We start from the raw sequence: 27,452 nt of genomic DNA on the forward strand, positions 1-27,452 counted from the left end.
CATCAGAAAAATGGTGAGTTGGACCAAGATGTCTCTCTCAGGTCCCCACCCCCATCCCAGCTCACCCTCTTAGGATTCCCTGATGCAGGTCAGTGTGTCACATGCATCTATCAGTCTGAGACACACAGGGTGATTTCTGGGTTTCCCGCTGCACAGGGTCCAGCCACAGGTTCAAGCTACTGAGATTTGTCAGTCCCATTTTAACCAACTAAATTTCCAAAGAGAGAGTGGGATCAGGGCTTTGGGCAAGAAGAAAAGATCTCAGGCACTCTCAGAAAGATGCCCCTGTACCATCTTCACATCCAGCAAAATGCTGAACACACCAAATGGCAGAGATACCTCCATGACAAATGACCGAGGCATTCACCTTAACCAGCAACCAGCCCGTAAGAGCCTGGGGAGAAAGGACTGTCCTACTCATCTCACAGGGCCCGCTGAACACTGAGAACAAAGCAGGTATTCCGTCAGTGTAGAAAGGAAGAGCTAAACTGAGGCAGCAGGGGGACTTCCCTGGTGGTCCAGTGGTAAAGAATCTGCCTTTCAATACAGGGGATGCGGTTTCAATCCCTGGTCAGGAACTAAGATCCCACATGCCGCGGGGCAACTAAGCTCACACGCCCCAACTACTGAGCTCGTGCACCTCAGTGAGAAAGCCCACGTGCCGCAAACTACAGAGCCCACGCGCTCTGGTGCCCGAGCGCCACAACTAGAAAGAAGCCCATGCGCCACAACGAAGAGCCTGCACCGCAACGAAAGGTCCCACATGCCGCAACTAAGAGAACCAATGCAGCCAAAATAAATAAATAAAATAAAATAAAATAAAATAAACTGAGGCAGCAGGAAGTGAGGTGCAGGACCTGTCACTCACAGCCAGCTCTCCATGCAGCTGGAGCACGTCACTGGCAGACTCTCTGGGAAAAGAACACGTTCTTGATATTTGTTTATTACAAAAGGAGCATGTTCATTATTTTTAAAAAACACAAAGAGGAAGCTTCCTGAGATAACCATTGTTATCATTTTGGTGGCTGCTCTCTTGGACTTTTTTTCAGCACATATTATGGTCTTTTTTAAAAAAGACTGTTCATTTTTTTAATGGAACTGGGATGATACCATATGTACTATTTTGGAAACTGCTTTAAAATTTCTTTCTACTTAATAATAGATCATGAACATTTGCTCACATCATTAAAAATTATTTTACTACCTGATTTTAAATAATATGCCACCATACAAATAAAGCATGGTTTTTAGAGCAAACTCTTAATTTTGGACATTTATATTACTTCTAATTGTTAATATAATTAATAAGACTGTTTTAGATACTCTTATATATAAATCTTTGTGTACATCCCTGATTATCTTTTCTGAAGGTAAATTCCAGGGAGAAGAACCCTTAGTCAAAAGTTATGTACATTTTTAAGGTTTTTGATACTTGACAAATTATCTTCCGGAAAGACCGTCCCAGTAATACTCCCAACAGCCCTAAATATCAAAATCCCCTGCTCCTCACCCCACACACATTTCACCAAATACTGGCTCACTGTGTTTTTCAGCTTTACCATTTTCCTACTTGAAAGATGATATCTCATTGTTTTCACTTGAATTAAATTTATTAACTTGTAGTCGATTACAAGTAATAATGAACATCTTTTCCCGTGTTTGTTGGTAAGCTGAACTGCCTTATATATGCCTCGCTTATTTTTCCACTGGGATGTTTGCCTTTTTCTTATTGCTTGTAAAAGCTCTTTACATATTTGTGACACGAACCCGTTGCCGTGTATGTTGCAAATATTTGCCCTAATTGTATCGTCCACAAAGGAGCTTTAGGTCTTCTGTAGCATCCGATGGTGTTAACCAGTTTTTTTCTTACCTCTCTCTCCTTCTGCCTGTCCCTAAGCTGTGACTTCGGGGCACGCTGAAGGGAAGTGCCTTATGCCTTGTAACCTTGTTGGTCACCTAGGCACTCAATCCAAGCGATACCTTCAAACTCACCGCACAGGCAACCTCTCATCCCCCACACCTGGCTCTTTCCTCAGAGTTAGCCCACTCTTCCTCCTGGCGCTGCCCCTCCTACTGGTTGATTGCAGAAAAGGATGGCATCAGAGGGTGAGCAGGTCCTGCTACAGAGTGGGCCTGGTGTCCCCAAGGTGGGCCACAGCTGCTGGGGTGACTGGCACAACAAACCCCCTTTAGGGATGCAGAGCATCTCCCCTGCCCCCAAATTATCCATGATGTTGTTTAGTGTCCTTTGTAACAGGCTGCAGCAGGAAATGGCTTTCTTTCAGAAATTAGTACCATGAAGATGTCTGTCTACCCTGAAAAACTGATACCCTTGTTCATTTCAGATAATGAAAATGACGTAATCTATCTTATTTCCCTTTCGTCGTCTTGGTGGTCAGTGACAATAGCGATAGTGGCCCAGATCTCGGGTGTATTTCCTTCCTCCTTCCTTCGCACCAGTGGTTCTCAAATTTGAGGGTGTAACAGAATCAGCTGGGGAGACTGGTAAAAATGCAGGCACTCACGCGATAGTGAGAGGCCCGCGCACCGCGATGAAGAGTGGCCCCCACTTGCCGCGACTGGAGAAAGCCCTCGCACGGAAATGAAGACCCAACACAGCCAAAAATAAAAATAAATAAATAAATAAAAATTAAAAAAAAAAAAAAAAAAAGGGATCTGACTTTAGATCCACATCCATCCTCCCTATGCCCACAACCCTAGAGGGTGGGGCAAGGTAGAGGGAACAGGTCCAAGTCCTCTTAGAAGCAGCTTTCTGTTCACAATCTCCCCCCACCCAGCCCTGTCTCCCCAGCAGAAGCCAGAGCCTCTGTTGGGCAGGCGGCTCTGAGTTGCAGCCGTGCCATCTCCGCTGTCATCACCAGCCCCAATTAGCAGCTACCAGGCGCCCTCGGGGCTGCCACTCCTTCCAGGTTCCTCTAACTCTGCCCTAAGTCATTACAGGATCTGACATGTTTCTTTCAAGCCTAACTGTCAGGACACCGGGAAGGTTATGTGTCACATCCAACATGGTCTGTTTTTCCTCTGTCTACCCAAACTGCAAGTCTAGAATAGAGCCCGGCCTCTAACATGGCCTCTTCCCTCTAGAAGCCCACCTGCCAGGCCTCCCTCACCAGCTGCCTCAGGGTGGCCTTGACCTCGCCCACATGGCCCAGAGGGGCAGAGGTTAACCAGCAGAGCTCTGAAGGTGCAGGAGGCTCGGATCTGGGAAAGACGCCAGGATAACACCAACCCAGTTCTGTTACTAGCAGGCTCTGGACACTTGGGTGAGTTTCTTAACTTTTCTGTGCCTCTGTTCCTTCATCAGCACATGGGGATGACAACCACCTCATAGGTTGTGATGCACATTAACTGCACTGATAAACATGATTTTAGTTTTAGCTCCCCGGGCTTCAGTTTCCTCACCTGTAAAATGAAAATAATACACTTAACTTGCAGGACTGTTGAGAAATTTTAATTAGAGAAAGGTGAGAACACAGCACAAAGCCCAGGATATCCTTGGTGCTCATTGAACGGTTTCTGAAAGGTGGAGGAGGAATAAATCAGATGGTGAATATCACGGTTCAGAGCAGATGTTTTCACCCTGGCTTGCAGGCTGCCCCTTCTTGCCCTTCAGTATCCCAGAAATCACCTCCGCCCTCAACAAAACAGGGGCCACCCGGGGCACAGACTGGCCAGAGAGGCACACTCCTGCCTCGTCTCGAGAGCTGGCAGGTCACGGCCTTCCCTCCAGAGCAGAGTGTCTCAACACATCAGGGCCCAGGACAGCCAGGGGACGGACTGTGTCCCTCGGCCCTCCCGTCACCCCACCGTTCCCTCCAGGGCAGGGACACTGCAGGGTCCCCTGCCAGAGGCTAGCTCTGGATGGCAAGGCTCATATACACACAGAGAAGGGTCCCCACATAGGCTGAGCTCTCTGCCTGGGTCCCTGGGTCTCTTCTGGGTGGGCCACTGCTGGGGCGGACCCAGCGGAAGTGTGAGGAAGCCCAGCCATGAGCAGCTGAGGTTGCCTTGACCGTAACAGGTGTCCTCCGTGTGCATGACTTGGCGTCCGGCACAGCCCTTACTGCCTGGGGGAATTCTGTCTACTCGCCTGAATCCCACGCTCCACCCTCTCCACCCTCAGCGCCCCAGGGCTGTAAACACCTGAGAGGCAGGGATGGCTCTGTCTTGCCCACTGCTGTGCTTTTGGCACCTAGAAGCGCTCAGTAAGTATGAGCTGAATACAGGAGTCTTGCGTGTAGTGTAGGCACTGGGAACACAAAGACGAACAAGATGCAGTTCCTCATTCACATAAGAACCAGCAAGTATTTGCAGAAGGCACCCCCAGAAACCTCTTTTCTAAACTAAACATTCGGTATATCTTCTCTCCCGTGCTCTTTGAAGGCAGAGCTGCTTTGTGGAACCTCTCTTTACCCGTAGGACACCCAAGCTGTCACAGAGTACACAGTAGGCACTTTGACACAGACTAAACTCAGCTCGGGAGCGCTGCTTGTCCACTCTGCTGGAAACCTGCCCAGTCACTCTCTGTTCTGTAAGGAATTTTCCCTCGGATCCCAGAGGCGAGTAAGACACAGAGTAACTTGGTCACAGTTCCCCTTCCCCTAGAGCCCAGAAATTACCTGCCCAAGCTGGGGCTGGGAGTTAGGACGACCCACAGGCTGGGTGTCAGACCCAAGCTTTTCTAGGGCACAGCGGGGACTGGGAGGGACAGTCCTGCCCCACAGCTGCCACCAGCTGCTTCTCACAGAACAGTGGGGTCAAACCGCAGGGGAGAGGAAGGACCCTTTTCACAGTTGAGGAAACACGCAGAGCTTGCCCAGGGTCACAGAGCAGCTTACAGCACAGCAGCCAGAGACCCCAGGTCTCTCAACACCTATTCTGTGTCTTTCTACTATGGCAAGGAGTTCCAAACTTTTTCTAGCAGTAAAACTCTTTTTCTTTTCATTATTTATTTATTTATTTTAATTAATTAATTAATTAATTAATTTTATATTTGGCTGCGTTGGGTCCTTGTTGCTGCGTGCAGGCTTTCTCTAGTTGCGGCGAGCGTGGGCTACTCTTCGTTGTGGTGCGTGGGCTTCTCATTGCGGTGGCTTCTCTTTGTTGCGGAGCACAGGCTCTAGGCGCACGGAGTGGTTGTGGCACTCAGGCTCAGTAGTTGTGGCACACGGGCTGTAGAGCGCAGGCTTCAGTAGTTGTGGCCCACGGGCTTAGTTGCTCCGCGGCATATGGGATCTTCCCCGGGCCAGGGCTCGAGTCCGTGTCCCCTGAATTGGCAGGCGGATTCTTAACCACCACGCCACCAGGGAAGCCCTCATTATTTATTTTTAAAAATCTTCAGCAAAGGACTACACACAAACATGGATAAATAAAAATGAAGTTGCACAGAAGGCCGTAGAGTGGAATCAAGAGCCCCCTGCCCCATTCCTCTCGTGCCCCAGCTCTGCTTACCTGAGGCAATCGCTTTTAAGCCTTCTCATGTTTAAGATCACTGTTTTTCAAATAAATCTTACACAGAAGTTTAAAGTACAAAACAGATCAAAGGGGAACAACGCAAAGCACTGCTTGATTACTATATACACACACAGACATGCGTGACAGCCCCTAAGTCTGCACCACAGGACTCGATGTGAAAACCACACCACTACAAACTTCCCCTTACGTCACAGCCTCCTGCTTTTACTGGCAGCCTGCTGTGGAGGTAGAGGGAAGCTTTCCCCCTGAACGGACACACCTATACCAGGTACACCTAGATTTTGTCCCCATAGCTCTTCCCACACCCAGATTCCTGAGGTATCACCACCTACAGCAAAAGAGACCTCTACAAAGCCTCAGGTCTCCCTAGGGCTTAGGCTCTGTCCGCCTGGAGAGGGAGAAGTGGGGAGAAATCCATGTGTGTCACAGCTCACAAAAACTCAAAAAACTTATGGATAGTTGGATTAGCAGTCATGTATACCTTAATAGGAATTAGTCGGATTAGACTGCTTTCCCACCAAGTGGCAGAATTCAACTATGCCTGGGTGGTGGGGGGATTTCCCTGGTGGTCCAGTGGTTAAGAATCCGCGTTCCAATGCCGGGGAGGTGGGTTCGATCCCTGATTGGGGAACTAAGATCCTACATGCCACGGGGCAACTAAGCCCGCGCGCCACAACTAGACAGCCCACACATTGCAACTAAAGCCCGCACACCGCAACGAAGACCCAGCATAGCCAAAACAAAAAACAAACCAACAAAAAAACTATGCTGGGGGAAAAAAGAAAATTTTGATGTAGTAGAAGAAGAGATAATGTTGGGGTGAGAAGAACTGAGGTACTTAGATGCAGAACAAGACGGGCCCTGCAGGGGAGGTCTTTGGGGTGCTAGAGGGCAGCAGGAGGGCACCCAGCATTGGCAAGCTGGCAAAAAAGGGGGTGGGAGCACCCTCTGACTGCTTACTCCTCAGTCCTTCCCTTCTTCGAAACACTGAAGTCAACACTCTTCAACCACCTCCACTACTGGCAAAAAAAAAAAAGTTCTGGTCTGCACTGGATTCTGCTGTGCTGTCCCATCAGACGCTGGAGGTGGGAACTGGCTCATTCTGCTGTCTCTAGATCACGGGGAAATGCAGCTTGCCACCGAGAAAGGACAGTTACTATACATGATGAGGCAATCTCCTTCCTTCCTCTTCCTCCCTGCAAGCACTCACAATGCACGTTTCCTCCCTCCAAAATTCAGAGCAACTGCACAGCCCAGGAAAATAATAGCCTCTTCCAGGTGGGGATGGGAAGGAAGTGGGGGCACTGAGTTGCAACCACAGCTCCCAACACAACCTTCCTGGAAATCTCACTCCTGGGGCCCAGGGCTGCACCTCCTCTCCTCTCTTCATCTCTGGACCTTGTACCCCCGAGAACATTGCCCCTCCAAGTGTGGGCCTTGGACCAGCAGCACTGATTTCACCTGGGAGTTTGGCAGAAAAGCAGAAGCTCAGATCCCACCCCAGCACTACTGATTCAGAATCTACCTGTGAACATGACTCCCTGGTGATTCATGTACATATTAGTTTGAGAAGTGCTGTTTAAGAAAATACTGCAGCAAACCACTACTTAATGGAATCCTGGGTACCCCAAAAATTCCCTCCAAATCCTCTTTGGTCCTGGTCCTTCTTGCTGGAAGTCTGGACCTATGGAACTGTTTTCATACCTTGGAAAAGGCAGTATAACGAGCAGACACAAATGAATAAAAATATGTTGAACGACTCCTTCCGTGAATAATAAGTTACGCTTGAGGTAGCATTATGACTTACAAAGTGGTTTTATGTGAGTTCTCTTATTTCATGCTCACCAAATCCCCAGGAGGCCCTTGGGGACAGGTATTACTGACCTCCTGTTACAGAGGAGAAGCCAAGCTCAGGGGCCTCGGAGAGAGTGGCACAAACAGCCTCCAACGTGGCACTTAGGGTCCACATCTGGGGGACATGTTGCAGCTCGACATGGATTAACCACAGTGTTTGGAGAAAAGGATAATCTGATTTTTTAAATGTTTAATAACAGAGTTCATCAGAAATACCTTTTTGATTTGGGCCTTCTTGTCGGAAACATGAATCAGCTTTACCTCCCCTAAAAGTGAACAATATCCTGTATATGTGCTTTGATCAAATATGTTTTTGAAGATTAACAGATCTTTAAAGGTCTTAAAGTTCTCTTATCACTGTGTCTTCCAGAGCATCTACCACAGTAATTTGTACATAACTGTCAACAAATGTTTTTGAATGAATGAACTGATAGATGACCAACTGGCAGATTTATCAGAACACATCTTCTTCTCTCTCACTGGAGAGGCCTGGAAACTGAGCTGTGGGTATGAGAAATTGGGGTTCTACATCTAAAATACAAACTATACTCCTGATGTCATCTTGTTTTCTTTTAATCTGCCTACTGAAAAGGTCACGCATACACACATACACAATTCCATTCAACAGAGGATTAGAGTTAACCGAAGTTTCATAGAGTGAGACCACAATCTGTCTGATTGTCTCACATGGTTTGCAGTCTGGCAAAGAAGGCAATTCCAAGGAAGGAGTTTCAGAGCTCTTTCCAGAATTGACAGGATCCTTGGAAGATTCTCCAAGTTATTTAAAAAGAACAGCAACAACTCACTCATTATTTTGTAGTCATATCTTGGTCTACTTACAAAGAGTTTTCACTATTTTTTTAATCAAAGTATAATTAATTTACAATGCTGTGTTAGTTTCAAGTGTACAGCAAAGTGATTCAGTTATACATATATATACATATATACTCTTTTTCAGATTCTTTTCCATTATAGGCTTTTATAAGATATCGAGTATAGTTCCCTGTGCTATACAGTAGGTCCTTGTTGTTTACCTATTTCATTTTTTATTTCTTTATAAAGTATGTTTTTTGGGGTTTTTAAAAATTTATTATATTATTTATTTATTTACTTTATTTATTTTTGGCCGTGTCGGGTCTTAGTTGCGGCACGTAGGATCTTCGTTGAGGCATGCGGGATATTTTGTTGCGGTGCGTGGGCTCTTCGTTGTGGTGTGCAGGCATCTCACTAGTTGTAGCGTGTGGGTTTTCTCTTCTCTAGTTGTGGCACGCAGGCTCCAGGGTGCGTGGGCTCTGTAGGTTTGCGGCACGCGGGCTCCAGTTGAGGCGCGTGAGCTCAGTAGTTGTGGTGCACAGGCTTAGTTGCCCTGCGGCATGTGGGGTCTTAGTTCCCTGACCAGGGATCGAACCCTCATTCCCTGCATTGTAAGGCGGATTCTTTACCACTGGACCACCAGGGAATTTCCTACCTATTTTGTATATAGTAGTGTGTATATATATTAATCCCAAACTATTAATTTATAACCCCCCCTTCCGCTATCCTCTTTGGTAACCATAAGTTTGTTTTCTATGTCTGTGAGTCTATTTCTGTTTTGTAAATAAGTTCATTTGCATCATTTTTTAGATTCCACATAGAAGTGATATCATATGGTATTTGTCTTTCTCTGTCTGGCTTACTTCACTTAGCATGATAATCTCTAGGTCCATCCATGTTGCTGCAAATGGCATTATTTCATTCTTTTTGATGGCTGAGTAATATTCCACTGTATATATATCTACCACATCTTCTTTATCCATTCATCTGTCGATGGACATTTAGGTTGCTTCCATGTCTTGGCTGTTGTAAATAGTGCTGCTATGAACACTTGGGTGCATGTATCTTTTCAAATTAGAGTTTTCTCCAGATATATACCCAGGAGTGGGATTGCAGGATCATATGGTAACTCTATTCTTAGTTTTTTAAGACTTTTCACTATTTTAAAAAATAATAATTTCTTTCTATATTCTAGGCACAATTCTAAGATGCATTAATGTGCTCAGTACTCTTACCAACCCTATAAGGGAGGTATTATTACTGCCCCCTGTTTACAGATGAAGCTACTGGAACACAGAGAGGAGAAGCAATTTTCCAATCACACAGCCAGAAAGGGGCAAAGCTGGAATTTGAACCCAAGGGGACTGGCTCCAGAGCTTTACTCTTAACCTTGACCGCCTCATCAAGAGTGGAGTGAAACTGGTGGGAGACTGATTCAGGGGCCTGGGGAGAGATGATGAGATAGAAAGTCAGGATCTTGTTTACTTATAAAGTCAAGCAGGGTCAAGTTTGACCCATCGTTGAACATCACCAGAGTTTGCTGGGAACTTGGCCATGAGAGAGAAATCAACCTGAGTTTCTACTTACTATTTGTTCCATCCAAAGCAAGGTCATCAGCTGACCCCTGGATGCTCCTTCCTCCCTCAGTCACAGGTGGTTGTTGACTTTTAAGATAGGCCTGCACAGGCAGGGCCCCCATCCTGGGCCCCTGGAGTCACTCATCTACTGCTAGGATGTGTGATCTCAGGAGTCAGATGACCTGGGATCAGTACCAACTCCCTCAAAATAGCTGTCATGTTTGGATAAGTCATAAACTCTCCCAGCCTCAGCTTCCTCTCTGTTAAATGAGGGTAATCCCTGCCTATGTGAGGCTACTGTGAGGCCCAAAGTTGATGATGAAAGTGAACACACTTTGTAAACTGCAAAAAGCCACACAAACACAGGGACTAGGTATGAGCTCCATCAGTCGCACACATATACATAGGAGGCAGCTATTTCGTAAGAGTTGAGGGGACCTTTGCCCCTTCCCACGTCATATCTCTAAAGTGTCATTCCTGGGACTTCCCGGCTGGCGCAGTGGTTAAAAATCCACCTGCCAATGCAGGGGATATGGGTTCGATCTCTGCTCCGGGAAGACCCCATGTGCCACGGAGCAACTAAGCCCATGAGCCACAACTACCGAGCCTGAGCTCTAGAGCCCACGACCCACAACTACTGCGCCCACATGCCACAACTACTGAAGCCCATGTGCCTAGAGCCCGTGCTCCGGAACAAGAGAAGCCACCGCAATGAGAAGCCCGTGCACTGCAACGAAGAGTAGCCCCTGCTGGCCACAACTAGAGAAAGCCCGTGTGCAGCAACGAAGATCCAACGCAGTCAAAAATAAATTAAAAACAAAATTAAAGGGTTTCCCTGGTGGCGCAGTGGTTAAGAATCCGCCTGCCAAGGCAGGGGACACGGTTCGAGCCCTGGTCCAGGAAGATCCCACATGCCGCGGAGCAACTAAGCCCGTGCACCACAACTACTGAGCGAGCCTGTGCTCTGGAGCCCACAAGGCACAACTACTGAAGCCCGTGCGCCTAGAGTCCGTGCTCCGCAACAAGAGAAGCCACCGCAATGAGAAGCCCACGCACCACAACGAAGAGTAGCCCCCGCTCTCCGCAACTAGAGAAAGCCCACATGCAGCAACGAAGACCCAATGCAGCCAAAAATAAATTTTAAAAAAAATAAATTATATTAAATTAAAAAAAAAAGACAAGGACTCTTTTTAAAAAACTATAGCCATAGTATTTATTGTGCTTTAAAAAAATAAAAATAATTCTTTAATATCATCATCTAGTCGGTGATAATATTTCCCCTATTGTGTCATAAAGGTTGTTTACAGTTTGTTTCACCAAATCAAAATCCAAATAAGGCCCATACATTGCAATTGATTGATAATGTTTCTTAAGTCTGTTTTAATCTATAGGTTCCTCTCCTTCTCTCCCTCTCTCTCTTTTTCTCACAATTCATTTGTTGAAAATAATAGAGAGATCTTTTGACCTAGAGTTTCCCACAGAGTGGAGTTTGCTGATTGCGTCCCCCATAGTGTTGTTTTAACATGTTCTGTTGTGCCCTGTATATCCTGTAAATCTGTAGTTGGATGGAGAGGCTTAATCAGATTCAAGTTTGAGTTTCTGGCAAAACTCCGCAGGTGGTGCTTCCATCAGGAGGTACACGCACTCTGGCTGCCTCTCTCTTGGTGATATTAGCAGCTTCTAATGATCAATGCCTAGATTCATTAATTCAATAGCGGGTTCTTTTTTTTTTTTTAATTATCATCATCAAACATGACTTGCCTCATGCTGATACCTTTGCCTGGATGGGACAGCTTTGTTTAGACCAGTAGAGTGTTGAGGATTTTGATCTCCTTAGTGGGAAACAGACTTTCCAAGCTGTTACTGCTGCATGTGCATGGGGTGGGGGTGGGGGTCTCTGCTAGGCCCCACTAGAATCTGCTGCCTGGTTTGGCAGTGGGCTTTCTCACAGGCCCTGGGACCCACACGCAAGTGCACTGAGCACGTGCAGAACCGCCTCCTGAGTCAACCAGGGACATGACCCAAGGATCCTTGACTCTGAGAGCCGCACCCTCCTTCCCACCCTCCAAGCAGCCACAGGTTGTTATTCGGCCTCACATTCCTGGCTTCAGGGCCCAAATCAGTGATGACTTCTCTTTCCTTCCTCATTTGAACCATTAAGTCCATCTCCTCCCATAGCTCGTTTTAGATGAGCTCTTCAAAACACTCTTACCTAATCCTCTAGCACTTAGGTGAGTAAGGAGAGAGACTAGCAGAGCCCCGCCCTCCAGGCTTGGAAACTGAGCCCAGAGAGCTCGGCTGGTCTACCTGCTGTCCTGCTCTGGCCCAAAGCCTGCACTTAAGGGTACAAGATCTTGCCTTTCATGGGACAGACACATCTTCTAAGTCCAATACCCACCCCTGAGGGATCTTCCTACCTGTGGTGCTAGAGAAGCCAGGAGGCTCTGAACAAGGCAGGTATCCAGCCAGATCATAGCAAATCATCCTGCCTAGATTTTAGCAGCAATTGCAAACATTTTGTTCTGTTCTCAGGCTATAGTGTATGAGGCCATATGTTTTGATCATGGGGTTTGTAAATACAGTCACCACAGATATTGGAAACAAGAACAGAAACATTATCCTCCCTTGACCTAAATCCCAGCTGCCGGCCCAGGAATACAAGTGCAGCTCAGGGAAGACATGCAGGTGCTGGAGAAGGTGGAGAAAGGGAAGCCTGGAACAACCCAGAAGGTGGGAGGACAGCCGTGTGCTCTCCCAAGATGGGAACGTGCGTGAACCAATGTGCCCAGAGTATCTCATGCTCGAGGCCAACAGAAAACACTGGGAGACAGGTGGCCAAGGTGGGGGAGGGAGGGGAAAAAAATAAGAAACCATCTTATCCACAAAAGAGGGAAATGAACACAAGCACTGGGTGCAGGAGTAGAACAAGACCCAACACACGTAAATCTCAGCCGCACGGGCAGAACCAGCCTGCCCAGCACTGCTCTGCTCGTGCCGTCTCCTGGCACCCCATCATGCCCACGAGGGCTTCAGGACCAACCTGCACCGAGTGGTCCCACCCCAGCACACCGGTCCCCCAGCTTCCCCAGGCCAGCCCCAACCCCTCTGCTGCCACAGTGGCACCTGCCACCAAGGTCTGTCCCCACTTGAATCTGACACACGTAGCTTTTGCCTGTTTACCAAAAAATAGGCCAGAGAATCAGCCCTTGCCATCAGAGGACACAGCCCTCCAGGCTGACTGGTCAGGCAGCAGGAGACACCAAAATAATCTCTCCTCCTATTATATCCTGGACTTTACTATATCTGTCAGCCCCTGTTTCCCCCCGCCGCCCAACTAAAGATGCACGGTTCCAGCACCTGTATCAGGACCCTCAAGAGAAGCCACAAGCCCCCCAGAGCACGACAGAGCCAACCACAGAAAGTTGTCTGAGATCCCCAGCACACGATAAAACTCGGCAAAGCTCGTGGGACTGTGGAAATAAAGGGAACTTCTCACCATCACCCTCACTTTACAGATGGGGAAGGCGAGGTCCAGCCAAGGGAATGGACCTGCCTGAGTCCTCTACTCTCCCGGGCAGTGACAGAGCCAGGGCCAGACAGGTTTCCTGACAGGCATCCCTGTTCTCTCTCCCCTCCCCTCCACCCCACCTCATGTTTCAGACAGCTCAGCCTTGGCGCCTACATGGCAGCTGGGAGAGGAGAGAGCCAAGTCCAGATTACATCAATCTCGCAGGGAGCCAAGAAGGAAGTGGCGACTATTCTTCCCTCCCGCCCACAGGTAGCCCAGCTCCAGAAAGCCACTGAATATGCAGGGAGGCTTGAACCTCACTCAGAAAAACCTCCACCAGCTACAGAGAGGGGGGAAAGTTACAAGACAGTAGCGGGCCCAACCTCACTTCACCATGCTCGCCCCCACACAACCCTTTCTGTATAAGATCCTCTCAGCCTGTAATCTGGCCCCCTCAGTTTCCAGTGCCCCTAAATCTTTCCTCCACTCTCCTATCACGGCAACCTGTCCCCTGCCCAAGATGTCCATCTCCTCCTACTCCAGCCAGGCTTTCCATCCTTGAAGGCCCCCTCCTCCAGGAAGCCTTCTCTGCCTCCTGAAGGGGCTGCCTCCTCTGATCTCCCAGCCCTGGAGTAAGTTAGCATCAGGAAGGAAGGCAAAGGTACCTTCCTAAAGGGTGTGGGCTTACTCAGCACGGGGTTTCTTCATAACTCAGGGGGGCAGCTCTCCGACAGTTCTCCCAGCAGTTACCTAATTTCTGTGGTTTGACTGCAGGGACCAAGAGTCCTATATTTTGGCACATCAAACAACTTGGGGCATGCAACGGTGTTTGACAGATGTCAGTTAGCACTGCATATCAAGAACCACACAATGTAAGGGATTTCCCTGATGGCGCAGTGGTTAAGAATCCACCTGCCAATGCAGGGGACACGGGTTCGATCCCTGCTCTGGGAAGATCCCACATGCCATGGAGCAACTAAGCCCATGTGCCACAACTACTGAGCCTGCGCTCTAGAGCCGGCGCACCACAACTACTGAGACTGCGCACCACAACTACTGAAGCCTGCGCACCTAGAGCCCATGCTCCGCAACAAGAGAAGCCACTGCAATGAGAAGCCCACGCACCGCAACGAAGAGTATCCCCCGCTCGCCGCAACCAGAGAAAGCCTGCGCACAGCAACAAAGACTCAACGCAGCCAAAAATAAATAAATTAATTAATTAATTAATTTTTAAAATGTTTAAAGAACCACACAACCTGAATGTCCATCAACTGATACGTGGATAAATAAAAGGTGCTATATCCATACAATGGAATATTATTTGGCGACTCAAAGGAATGAAGTAGATACGTGTTACAACACAGAGCCTTGAAAACATTATCCTAAATGAAAGAAGCCAGTTGTAAAACACCACATAAATATAATTCCATTTATATAAAATGACCAGAATAGGCAACCCCATAGAGACAAAATTCACAAACTAGTGGTTACCTAGGGTTGGGGGGTGTTGGGGGAAACGGGGAATGACTGTTAGTGGGCATGGGGTTTCTTCTTGGCGGTAATGAAATGTTCTTAAATTGACGGTGGTGGTGATGCACTACTCTGGGAATAGAGTAAAAGCCATTGAATTGTACACTATAAATGGATGAATTGCATGGTCAGTGAATTATATCTCTACGTAGAGAGGTAAAAAGAGAACCAGAAACATACTCACTCACGTGCTTCTACTGGGTCATATCAACTGTGCCTAAATGTGTAGGTCCTTTATGAAAGGTCCTTTATGGGCCCTGAGTCATATCTCAACACCCTGCACAGTCAGGATTATCACAGAGCAGAAAGTTGAGCCTCAGAGAGTTGAAGCCACACAGCTAACTAGCCACAGATCTGGAACTTAAAATCAGATTATTCTGAGTCCAAGTGCAGGGTTCTTTGGGAATGTAGCCAATGGAGAGACTTCAAAAGAGAGAGCACAGCTCCATAGACAAGGAAAAGCTGGAAACGAGCTAAAAATCTTCCACTAAGGAACTGGGTGGTAATTAGCTGTTCTGGTTGCAATGGAAGATGACATAAACATTAAGATGATAAACAGGAGAATCAGGTGGGACATGTTTATAAAATAATGATACGGGAACATACGCAGATGGTATACGTACAGTTTGATTACAGTTTTCATTTTGCTTAAACACACTTGTGTGGCCAAAAAACAGTAGAGAACACAGAGGCAAAAATGTGCTAGGATGATGAATAGTTAAGTGAAAACCTCCCTTTCAAAACTTCCTGTGTTGTTTAACAGTAGAAGAGAGAGAGAGAGAAAATAAACACTCGAATGGACACCCCCAACCAGCGCAGCAGAACACTGTGTGAAATAAAATTCATATTTTATGGCAAGACAAGAAAACTTTAAGCATAAAAAATTTTCTCTGCCCTTTGGCCCCTCTCTCCCCTCTAGTGTGCAGTGTGTATCCGCATTATGCATTGACCAAACCTCCCCCATCAACAGGAATACCTGCTCAACCATAAAGAGCAACATTCTCCCAGCAACAAGACAACTCCTTAAAAGATAACATTCCTTCTTGATCTTATAAGGGGCCACACTGACACTTAGATCTGGATTGTGTGAACTGTCAATAATACGTCATTGATGTACAGCTCTCTGTCTCAAAAAACTTATGTAACTGTATTTTGATTTCTAATTGGTGCAAGAGTTCTTAGAGCTTTCTGAGATGCTCTTCCCAGGTTATAATCCTCAATCTGGCTCAAATAAAATTTTCCATTTCTTTCTTAGATCCACTGATTACTTTTTCATCAACAACTGTAATTATCCAATCAGGGGTGAACTGGGAGGGGGTTGGTCAGCAGTTTCTACCACACGTCACTGGGCTACAGGGTCACCAAGAACACGACAGGCAACGGCGAGGAAAGGGCAGGAACCTCTTCTTAGTCTGCAAACGTAAGACCTCCTCTTTGTCAAAAGGAGCACAGGAAAGTCGGCCAGAATTTATTGTCACTCCTGATCTTTCCTTAGAAATGTTCTTCAAACATATGGACACCAAGGGGGGAAAGCAGTGAGAGGTGGTGGTGGTGGGATGAATTGGGAGATTGGGATTGACATATATACACTAATATGTATAAAATAGATAACTAATGAGAACCTGCTGGGGCTTCCCTGGTGGCACAGTGGTTAAGAATCCACCTGCCAATGCAGGGGACACGGGTTCGAGCCCTGGCCCGGGAAGATACCACATGCCGCGGAGCAACTAAGCCCGTGCGCCACAACTACTGAGCCTGTGCTCTAGAGCCTGCGAGCCACAACTACTGAGCCCAAGTGCCACAACTACTGAAGCCTGCACACCTAGAGCCCATGCTCCGCAACAAGAGAAGCCACCGCAGTGAGAAGTCCACGCACCACAACAAAGAGCAGCCCCTGCTCACCGCAACTAGAAGAAAGCCCGCGTGCAGCAACAAAAACTCAACGCAGCCAAAAATAAATAAATAGAATAAAATAAAATGAAACATTACGAAAAATTTTAAAAAAGGAAACTGCTGTATAAAAATAAGTAAAATAAAATTCAAAAAAAAAAAAAAGAAATGTTCTTTGTGTCCTGGACATGAGGCTTTCCTCCGTTTCCACCTCTGGTGCACACCTCCATCATAGCATTCAGCACATTTTACTGAAATTCTCTCTTTGTATATTCCTCTTCCTCACTAAACTGTGAGATCCTCCAGCAGAGCCTGTAATCACCCATCCTTGTACCCCCAGGTACCTAATACAATGCTGGACCCCCTGTAGGGCTGCAGTACATATTTTCTGAATGAAATTGACTAGACTCTCTTCATACCCACCCCCCTCTAGAGCTAGGCTTTTACAGAGGAATACACTTAGCACAACCTCCTGGTCAGCATTCGTGCCCACAGTCCTCCACCTACATTCCCAGTCGACCCCACACATCCCCGAGTCCACCTTCCTGAAACACTTATATCATCACATTCTCTTCTGCTCAAGACCTGTCTTCCCTTCCCGTCAAGGCTGGGCGCCTTGGCCAGGTCCCAGGGCCCTTGTACTCTGGCTTCCCAGCAGGGACAACCCAACACACACATTCCCACCTCGGGGCTTCTCCTGTTTGCCCGTTTGCCTATTCTGAGATACCTTCTGCCTACTCAAATCCTACCTCTGCTTAAGTTCAAGTTCTAACTCCTCCTGGAAGCTTCCCTGACCATGCCAACCCCCAGGGATCCTCGCCCCTGAATGTGTCAGCTTACAAAGTTGAGTACACAAAAAGGCAATTATCTCTTTGTACCCTTTTCTTTCCAGCGTTTGTGTTTTTCCCACCCGCAAACTAGATTAATCTTCTTAAGGGCAGGGCAATATCTTACACTTCATCAGTGTGACCCACCACACCCACTGTAAAACCAGCACATTGTAGAAGCTCAAGACTTACTGGTGGTTAGGTCTGAAAATCTGAAACACAGACATGGTTAGTAATGACAAAACTGTTTTCCGAGTGGTACAGAGGCTGGTTCTAGGTGGGGCACAGTTGGGGCATAGGTAGGAGGGTCTGTAAAAGGGGGTTAGAAATGTAAATCTGTGCCACTGAAACTTAAGCTGAGTTCTCTTTAGCACCTAAAGGTATAGACCAGTGCTTTTCAAAGTATGCCCCCCAAACCAGCAGCATAAGCATCATCCGGGAACTTGTTAGAAATGCAAATTCTCAGGCCCTACCCCAGATTTCCTGAATCAAAATGCTGGGGATGGGGTCCAACATCTATGGTTTAACAAGCCCTCTAGGGGAACTCCAATATCCACTAACATTTGAGAATCACTAGCATAAACACACAAGAGTATTATCTTGGTATACCAGAAAGTTCCCTCCACCTTTAAGGACTGCCTATGGACATAATTTTTAACTCGTGTCTTCCTGTTTACTACTACTACTACTACTACCACCAAAATTAAAAAGTGTCGTTAGGAAAATTGGCAGAGTACTAAGCAGTTGACAACTGTTGTGTTATTAGTATTACCAGTATTACTACTAGTACTAACAACAGTTATCAACTGCTTAGTACTCTCTGCTCATCTTCCTAACTACAGTTTTCAGGAGCCAGAGGTTGAGTGGAGGATAAAATCTATGAGTCATGGGGTACAGGCATCCTTGACCCTTTCAGTATGACGATGTTCCCCACTTGGCTCTCAGTCTTAAACCAGTGGCTTCTCATCACTCCTAACCACAGAGGCCACCTTCAGGCAAAGGCTCCGCCTGCCTGCCTTCTCAATCATCTTTATTTTCAGTTTGTACTACAGGAGGTCTCTAATATGTATAAAATAGATAACTAGTGAAAACCTGCTGTATAGCACAGGGAACTCCATTTCGCTGTACAGTAGAAACTAACACAACATTGTAAAACAACTATACCCCAGTTTAAAAAAAAAAAAAAGAAAAGAAAGTGTCCTCAGGATAAATGAGGCAGGTTGAAGTGGAAGAAACATAGGAGGAGGTCTGGTTCTAATTATAGCTTTGCACCCTCAGCTGTGTGACCATGGGCAGCTAGTCACCTCCCATCTGTGCACCCCCTTTTCCCTACCTGTAAAGTGAGAGAGTGAAGATGATCTCAAAAATTCCACCTACAAACATTCAAGTGTTTAGGAGAAAAATAACATTACAGCCTTATGGACACTTGAAGTCAGGGCTGTGGATGATGGAAATATACAGTAGAGCACTCCAATGCAGTAGCCACTAGCCACACGTGAATCCTGAGCACTTGAAAGGTGGCTACCATGACTGAGCAACCTATTGTAACTTTATTTAATTTTAATTACTTTACATTTAAACTTAAGTAGTCCCACGTGGCCGCTGGCTACTGCATTGCACAGAGCAGCTCTAAGTGAATTCATGAAATGCAAGCCCTTTAGAACGAAGTGAAAAGAAAAACACTAACTTCATCTTCCAGCTTTAAAACGCTTGCATTTTTTTTTAATTTAATTTTATTTTTTTAATACAGCAGGTTCTTATTATTTATCTATTTTATACATATTAGTGCATATATGTCAATCCCAATCTCCCAATTCATCCCACCACCCCCCAGCTTTACCCCCTTGGTGTCCATACGTTTGTTCTCTACATCTGTGTCTCTATTTCTGCCTTGCAAACAGGTTCATCTGTACCATTTTTCTAGATTCCACATATATGCGTTAAAATACGATATTTGTTTTTCTCTTTCTGACTTACTTCACGTTGTATGACAATCTCTAGGTCCATCCACGTCTCTACAAATGACCCAATTTCGTTCCTTTTTATGGCTGAGTAATATTCCATTGTATATATGTACCACATCTTCTTTATCCATTCGTCTGTCAATGGACATTTAGGTTGCTTCCATGTCCTGGTTATTGTAAACAGTGCTGCAATGAACATTGGGGTGCATGTGTCTCTTTGAATTATGGTTTTCTCTGGGTATATGCCCAGGAGTGGGATTGCTGGGTCACATGGTAATTCTATCTTTAGTTTCTTAAAGCATCTCCATACTGTTCTCCATAGTGGCTGTATCAATTTACATTCCCACCAACAGTGCAAGAGGGTTCCCTTTTCTCCACACCCTCTCCAGCATTTGTTGTTTGTAGATTTTTTGATGATGGATATTTTGACTGGTGTCAGGTGATACCTCATTGTAGTCTTGATTTGCATTTCTCTAATAATTAGTTGAGCATCTTTTCATGTGCCTCTTGGTCATTTGTATGTCTTCCTTAGAGAAATGTCTATTTAGGTCTTCTGCCCATTTTTTGATTGGGTTGTTTGTAAAATGCTTTCATTTAAATGGCAGGAACTCTGAGCACTCCTTGAAGTAGTCCCAGGAAGCAGAATCCCTCTTTCTGAGTCCTCATCCCAGCCTTGCTACCAGCCAGCTTTGTGGGGAGCTAGGACTCCCTTCATCAACCTTAGCTCAGTCTTACCTCTCTGTGCCCCAGTTCCTTCTGTAAAGTGCGAACCAGCCACTCTGACTTCCTCACACAGTTGTGAGGACACATGGCAAAGCTGTACCTCAAGGAACTTAAAAGTGCCAGCCTTTTTCACAGCAAAGGAAACCATCAACAAAACAAAAAGACAGCCTACGGAATGGGAGAAAATACTTGCAAATGATTTGACTGATAAGGAGTTAACATCCAAAATACATAAAAAGCTCACACAACTCTCTCTCTCTCTCTCTCTCTCTCTCTCTATATATATATACACCTATTAAAAATGGGCAAAAGGCCTGAATAGACATTTTTCAGTTGGCCAACAGGTACATGAAAAGATGCTCAACACTGCTAATCACCAAAGAAATGCAAATCAAAGCCACATTGAGATATCACCTCACACCTGTCAGAATGACTGGCATCAAAAAGTCTATAAATAACAAATGTCGGTGAGGATGTGGAGAAAAGGGAACGCTCATATACTGTTGGTGGGAATGTAAACTGGTGCGGCCACTATGGAGAACAGTATGGAGGGTCTTCAAAAAACTAAAAACAGAACTGCAGATCCAGCAATTCTACTCCTAGGTATATATACAATGAAATCAGAAACACTAATTCGAAAAGTTACATGCACCCCAAAGTTCATAGCAGTGTTATTTATAATAGCCAATACATAGAAGCAACCTATGTGTCCGTCGACAGATGAACAGATAAAGAAGATGTGGTATATATATACAATGGAATATTACTCAGCCATAAAAAAGAATGAAATAATACCATTTGCAGCAACATGGATGGACCTAGAGATTATCATATTAATTGAAGTCAGACAGAGAAAGACAAATATCATATGATAGCACTTATATGTGGAATCTAAAAAAATGATACAAAGGAACTTATTTACAAAACAGAAACAAACTTACAGACATAGAAAATAAATTTATGGTTACCAAAGGGGAAGGTGGGGAGGGATAAATTAGGAGTTTGGAATTAACAGATATACAAACTACTATATATAAAATAGGTAAACAAGAAGGTTCTACTTCATAGCACAAGGAACTATATTCAACATCCTGTAATAAACTATAATGGAAAAGAATTTGAAAAAGAATATATATATACACACACACATATATATAACTGAATCATTTTGCTGCACACCAGAAACTAACACAACATTGTAAGTCAACTATACTTCAATAAAATAAAATAAAATACAAAAAAAAATGAAATTTTGCCATTTGCAAAAACATGGATGGACTTGGAGGGTATTATGCTTAGTGAAATAAGTCAGACAGAGAAAGACAAATATTGTATGCTATCACTTATATATGGAATCTAAAAAATAAAACAAACAAGTGAATATAACAAAACAGAAAGAGACTCACAGACATAGAGAACAAACTAGTGGTCACCACTGAGGAGAGGAAAGGGAGAAGGGATAAAATAGGAATAGGGGATTAAGAGGTACAAACTACTATGTATAAAAGAAATAAGCTACAAGAATATATTGTACAGCACAGGGAATATAGCCAATATTTATAATAACTTTAAATTGAGTATAATCTAAAAAATATTGAATCACTATGTTATACACCTGAAACTAATATAGTACTATAAATCAACTATACGTCAGTTAAGAAAAAAAAGAGAGAAAAGTGTCAGCAAACACATGTTACTGTCATCACCCAGCACTGCTGTAGTGACCTTCCTGAAGCCTCAGTAAATGGCCCTTTAACCACTGGGAGGCTGAGGAGAGGGTACTGATACCGTGGTCAGGGGCAAGTGTAAGGGAGAAAGTTTCAGGCAGCCAAAAATTCAAACACTCATCAAACATTTGACGAAATATTCTACATGGCTTACGTGCGTTCAATAAATGTGATAAATCAATCAGCCAACAATTCCACTTTCCAGAATTTACCTAACAATTATACTGGTATGAGTGTGGCACTGGAGTTTGTCTTTTTTACTGCAGAATCCTCAGTGTCTAGAACCATACTTGGCAGATAGAAGGTGAGTAAATGAGGTATGCAGATGTATATACAAGGATGCGCATTGTAGTAACAACCTCAATGTCACCGGTTAAATTCATTATGGTCCATCCATAGTTGGTCTATGCAGCTGTTAAAAAGAACATCTCTCTCTCTCACACACACACACACACACACACACACACACACACACACGGATCTGGGAAAATGCACAGGATTAAAAAATCAAATTGCAGAACAACATCCTGATCCCATCTACATGTACAGTCTGATCCAATCTACATTAAAAAAAATACAGAACGTGCATATGTATGGCTGTGTATGCACAGACAGTTTCTGGAAGGATATATGGAAACTTAATAATGGTCCCTTCTGAGGCCTGGGGCTTTATCCACTAGTTTTCTTTTTCAACTATTAAAGTTAACCTGATCATGTCACCTGGCCGATAAATATATTCCCCGAGGAAATGAGAGGGCAATGTTTACAGTGCAATGTAATTGGGGAAAACAGGATATAAATTATATCTCCGGTGTCATCATAATGGCAAACAGACAAAAAGAAAGCACGGAAGCAAAACCATTTTTAGACCCTATAAGGCCTGAGGCCCCTGCCACCCTTTCCCCCAGACGATCCACAAGGTGGCAACCAAATCACTGAGGAGCCAAATCACTTCCACGTCCAGAGTGCAGGAAGCAGTCACAGTGACACTGCAAACGTCCTGCGGAGTGAGACAGGTCCTACCCTTCATTCTGAGGGAATACAGAGTGGAGTGAGCCCGCCTTAACTCTGCCTCAGGGCTGAGACCTTGTTCTTCCTTACCGAGATTTTAGCCATTAAGTGAGTCTGTGTGATCTTGAAAGGCAGAAACTGGCAGCTTAAAGGACACTAGGTGCCTTTAAGACTTAGTAATTGGGAAGAAACGTGAAACCAGGCATAGGGCTTCCCAGCAGCTGAGATGTCTCTGATTTCCTTGCAGCAGCTCTATGGAAGCATATCCCTTAAGAAAACAGAAGTGTCCGCTGGGAAAAGGGGCAAGAAAAAGTAAAGAACCTAAGGGCTGGAAGGCCTTGAGATAGCAGCTAGCCCAGCGCCTGCATTGCTAGGAAAGGAACTGAGGCCCAGATAAGGATGCATTCCTTCCAAAACAACTGCAGAGCCAGGAAGGGGGGCGCTGTTGAGTGACCAGAGTTATAAGTTTCCTGGCGGCAACTGGGAAAGCAAGCTAGGTTTGAGAAATAATCCATTCTGGAAAAATACAGTTGGCTGCACATGACATGGAAGCCACAGGAAACAAAGGTCCAGTCCCTGTAAGTGTTCCAACCTCACATGAATAAATCATGATACCATCGTGAGCGGGTAGAGATCTCCTGCCTCAGGTCTAATTAGTCATTGCACTTAACAAATCCCAGCCTTCTTTGGGTGTGACTGGCAGCTTTGCCAGAAAGAAAGACCTTCCAGCCAGGGTTCTGAGCCGGAGGCTTGGCTGCCTGAGTCCTCCCTGGAGGTGCAGTGACTCCGGTCAAGTGTTCATTTACTTCATTTTCCTCTAACCAAGGGCTCCAAGATGGCCTTCCCGCATCCCAGAGCACCTGACCCTTGGGAAGTAGGGTTATCTTCAAGACTGCTTACAGAGAAAAGTGTGATCCATCCTGCAGTCTGGTGTTCTAGTACTACCTGAGGAGACAGCAGTGCTGCGGGCAGAGGTGGAGGAGTGAGTATCTCCGACCCTCCCTCAGGCACGGGGAAAAAGTTCCTGCCGTATCACACACCATCCTTCAGAGACCTGAGGGCTGTTGGGACAATAATCCAATGTTCAACCTAAAAGGGAGCTTTGAGAGTACCTAACAGTCCAACACTCTGGTTTCCAGAGGAAGAAATGAAAACACAGGAAGTGAGTGACTTGTTCAAAGCCACCAGATAATTTAGGAACAAATCACCCCCTCCTGGGTTTTCATTTCTTCTTCTGGAAAACCCGTGTTGGATTATTAAATACTCTTGAAGGTCCCTTTCAGGTTGAACACTGTGTGATTGTCCCAACAGCTCTCAGGTCTCTGAAGGAGACTTCAGGTCCTGGGCGAGGCCAGGAGCCCAAAACACTTTCCTATGCCAGGTGAGCAGCCAATGGTATTTACCAATAGGTACTGAATATTTACCAAAGACCACAGGCAAGGTACCACGGGGGAGCTGACGTCTAACTGAAAAAACAGATCTGATCCCTCAGAAAAGTCAATACCATTAAATAAAAACAAGATGTGCCACCTTTGAGGAAGGAGAGAGAAATTACCAGACAAGCAAGGGCATGGAGAAAGGAAGCGTCCTAAGAGGAGGTGGGCAGGAAAGGATGAGGCGATGTGGGCAGAAGAGCAGAGCAGGTCCCTGCAGGGTGGTGAGGCGGCAGGAGGGGGCACCACATGGTCAGGGACCTGTGCCAGCTGCGGCCTGGCAGGAGACCACAGCCTGGCTGACCCATGGGGCCCTGCCCTGCCAAGGACACCCTCTCGCCTGCCTATGCCATGCAGGACAAGGACAGCACGTCCCAGGTGGGAATTACCGCTCTGAAGTTCAAAAGCAGCTAACCCCAGGGCTCTATGAGCTCTTTTTTTTTTTTTTTCCAAGTTAAATGCATTTTATCTTTAAAAAGTCCATTCACAAAATTGAATGATTAATTCAAGCTGCACAGCAGCTAATGACTACTGCATGGCAGTGAAAATGAAGTGCACGGTAGCTCAGATAAAGGTCCTCATAAGGATGCTCCTTTTAGCCATGAGCTTGAACTGGAATTTTGTTTTTTAAGAGTTGATAAGCCTGTAGTAGCACACTACTCCCTGGCAGTAATCAAAACCTTCTGCCACTGCCATAGCCACTGCTGCTGCTGGAACCACCATTGCCACCTTGGTTTCGGGGTTTGGCAAAGTATGGGCCTCCACCACCATAGGGGCCAGAACTTCTGCCTCCAAAGTTTCCTCCTTTCATGGGTCCAAAATTTGAAGATTGATTGTTGTAACTGCCAAAATCATTGTAGCTTCCACCACTTCCAAAATTGCTTCCATCATTACCAAATCCATTATAGCCGTCCCCACTGCCACCATAGCCACCACCACCGTGGCTGCCACCAAAGCCACCTCGACCACTGAAGTCTCCTCCACGACCAAAGCTGTCACTCCCACCAAAACCACCTCCGTGACCACGACCAAAGTTTCCAGAACCACTTCAACCTCTTTGGCTGGATGAAGCACTAGCCATCTCTTGCTGAGATAGGGCTTTCCTTACTTCACAGTTGTGGCCATTCACAGTGTGGTATTTCGGAATGACAATCTTGTCTACAGAGTCATGGTCATCAAAGGTTACGAAAGCAAAGCCTCTCTTTTTGCCACTGCCTCGGTCAGTCATGATTTCAATCACTTCAATTTTCCCATACTGTTCAAAATAATCTCTTAGGTGATGTTCTTCAGTGTCTCCTTTAATGCCACCAACAAAAATCTTTTTCACAGTTAAGTGGGCACCAGGTCTTTGAGAATCTTCTCTTGAGACGGCCCTCTTTGGTTCTACAACTCTCCCATCCGCCTTGTGTGGCCTTGCTTTCATGGCCGCATCCACCTCCTCCACAGTGGCATACGTGACAACCCCAAAGCCTCTGGAGCGCTTGGTGTTTGGATCCCTCATTACCACACAATCTGTGAGCGTTCCCCACTGCTCAGAATGGCTCCTCAGACTCTCATCAGTTGTTTCAAAGCTCAAACCTCCGAGGAAGAGCTTCCGCAGCTGTTCGGGCTCTTTGGGTGACTCTGACTTAGACATGATGGCAGTGGAGGCGGTGGGGGGTGGGGGGAGACGTCAACGATGCTTACTCGGCGATGTCCATGGGCAGAAAGGCTCTATGAGCTCTTAATACGGGGTCCTCCCACTGCTGGTCTACGGGGGGCCAAGACCCACTTGACCATAAGGCTCAGGGGGCTGCTTGAGGAGGAGTGGCAGCTGCATTGGCACAGGGCCCAGCCTTCAGTGATGGCACTGACCCCAGAGGTCTCAGGCAGCTCCAGGAGGAAAAAGGGGTGGCAGGTGTCACAGGTCAAAGAGTGGTCCCTCAAAAAAGATATGTCCATGTCCTAATCCCCAGAACCTGTGAATGTGACCTTCTGTGGAAAAGGGGTCTTTGGGGATGTCATGTACTTAGGATCTTGAGATGAGATCACCCTGGATTACCTGAGAGGGCCCTAAATCCAATAACAGGTTTCCTTATAAGAGTGAGGCAAAGGGGGCTTCCCTGGTGGTGCAATGGTTAAGAATCCACCTGCCAATGCAGGGGACACGGGTTCAAGCCCTGGTCTGGGAAGATCCCACATGCCGCGAAGCAACTAAGCCCATGCGCCACAACTACTGAGCCTGCGCTCTAGAGCCCGTGAACCACAACTGCCGAAGCCCATGCACCTAGAGCCCTTGCTCTGCAACAAGAGAAGCCACTGCAATGAGAAGCCTGCGTGTAGCAACGAAGACCCAAAACAGCCAAAAATAAATTAATTAATTAATTTAATTAATTAAAAAAAAAGCATGAGGCAGAGGGAGATTAGACAGAAGAGGAGGACACACAGAGGCACACGGGGGAGAAGGGGATGTGAAGACAGAGGGAGAGACTGGAGTGATGCATCTACAAGCCAAGGAATGCCAAGGACAAGCAGGAACCACCAGAATCTAGGTGAGAGGCAAGGAACCCATCCTCCCTCACAGCCTCCAGAAGGAACCAACTCTATCAACACCTTGATTTCAGACTTTTGGTCTCCACATCTGTGAGGGAATATATGTCTGTTGTTTTAAATCACCTGGTTTGAGGTAATTTATTATGGCAGCCCCAGGAAATTAATACAGTAGGGAAGAGGGATGGGGAAGCAGGCTGGGGGTTTCAGGAGTTCTGGGAAAAGATGTCACTCATCTTTGTGTAACAGGGTCGTAAGACCTGTGGCAGTGGGACCTTCCCAGCAGGGTATCCGAGGGGGACAAAACAACCTCTGACTTCTGAGGACTTGAAGCCAGCTGGATGGAGGAGCCATGAAGAGGATGCCTACCCCACCTTGCCCCGTCCTGCTCTCCCATCAGGCACAGCTGCCACCAGCGGGGCTCACAGCCTCTTAAAGATTCTCTACCCAGAGCTGTGGTCCTGTCTGCCCACCCAAGGCCCCTCCACACCTTACCCTCTTTATCCATGAGTTTCCCAAAAGTAACAGGCACCATCCTTCTCCAGCAAGTTTCTCACAGCTCATCTTCAT

At 46.1% G+C, this 27,452-nt stretch overlaps 1 protein-coding gene and 1 pseudogene across 2 annotated transcripts in view; both read right to left on the reverse strand.

The window, feature by feature from the left end:
* The window catches only part of DAPK2 (death associated protein kinase 2), a 117,476-nt gene that overhangs the window by 63,730 nt on the left and 26,294 nt on the right, over positions 1–27,452 (reverse strand). The gene's annotated exons all lie outside the window — the stretch shown is intronic.
* Positions 25,027–25,989, reverse strand: LOC137759832 (heterogeneous nuclear ribonucleoprotein A1-like; annotated as a pseudogene).

Source organism: Eschrichtius robustus, chromosome 1 (genome assembly GCF_028021215.1).
Source record: "Eschrichtius robustus isolate mEscRob2 chromosome 1, mEscRob2.pri, whole genome shotgun sequence".
NCBI lineage: Eukaryota > Metazoa > Chordata > Mammalia > Artiodactyla > Eschrichtiidae > Eschrichtius > Eschrichtius robustus.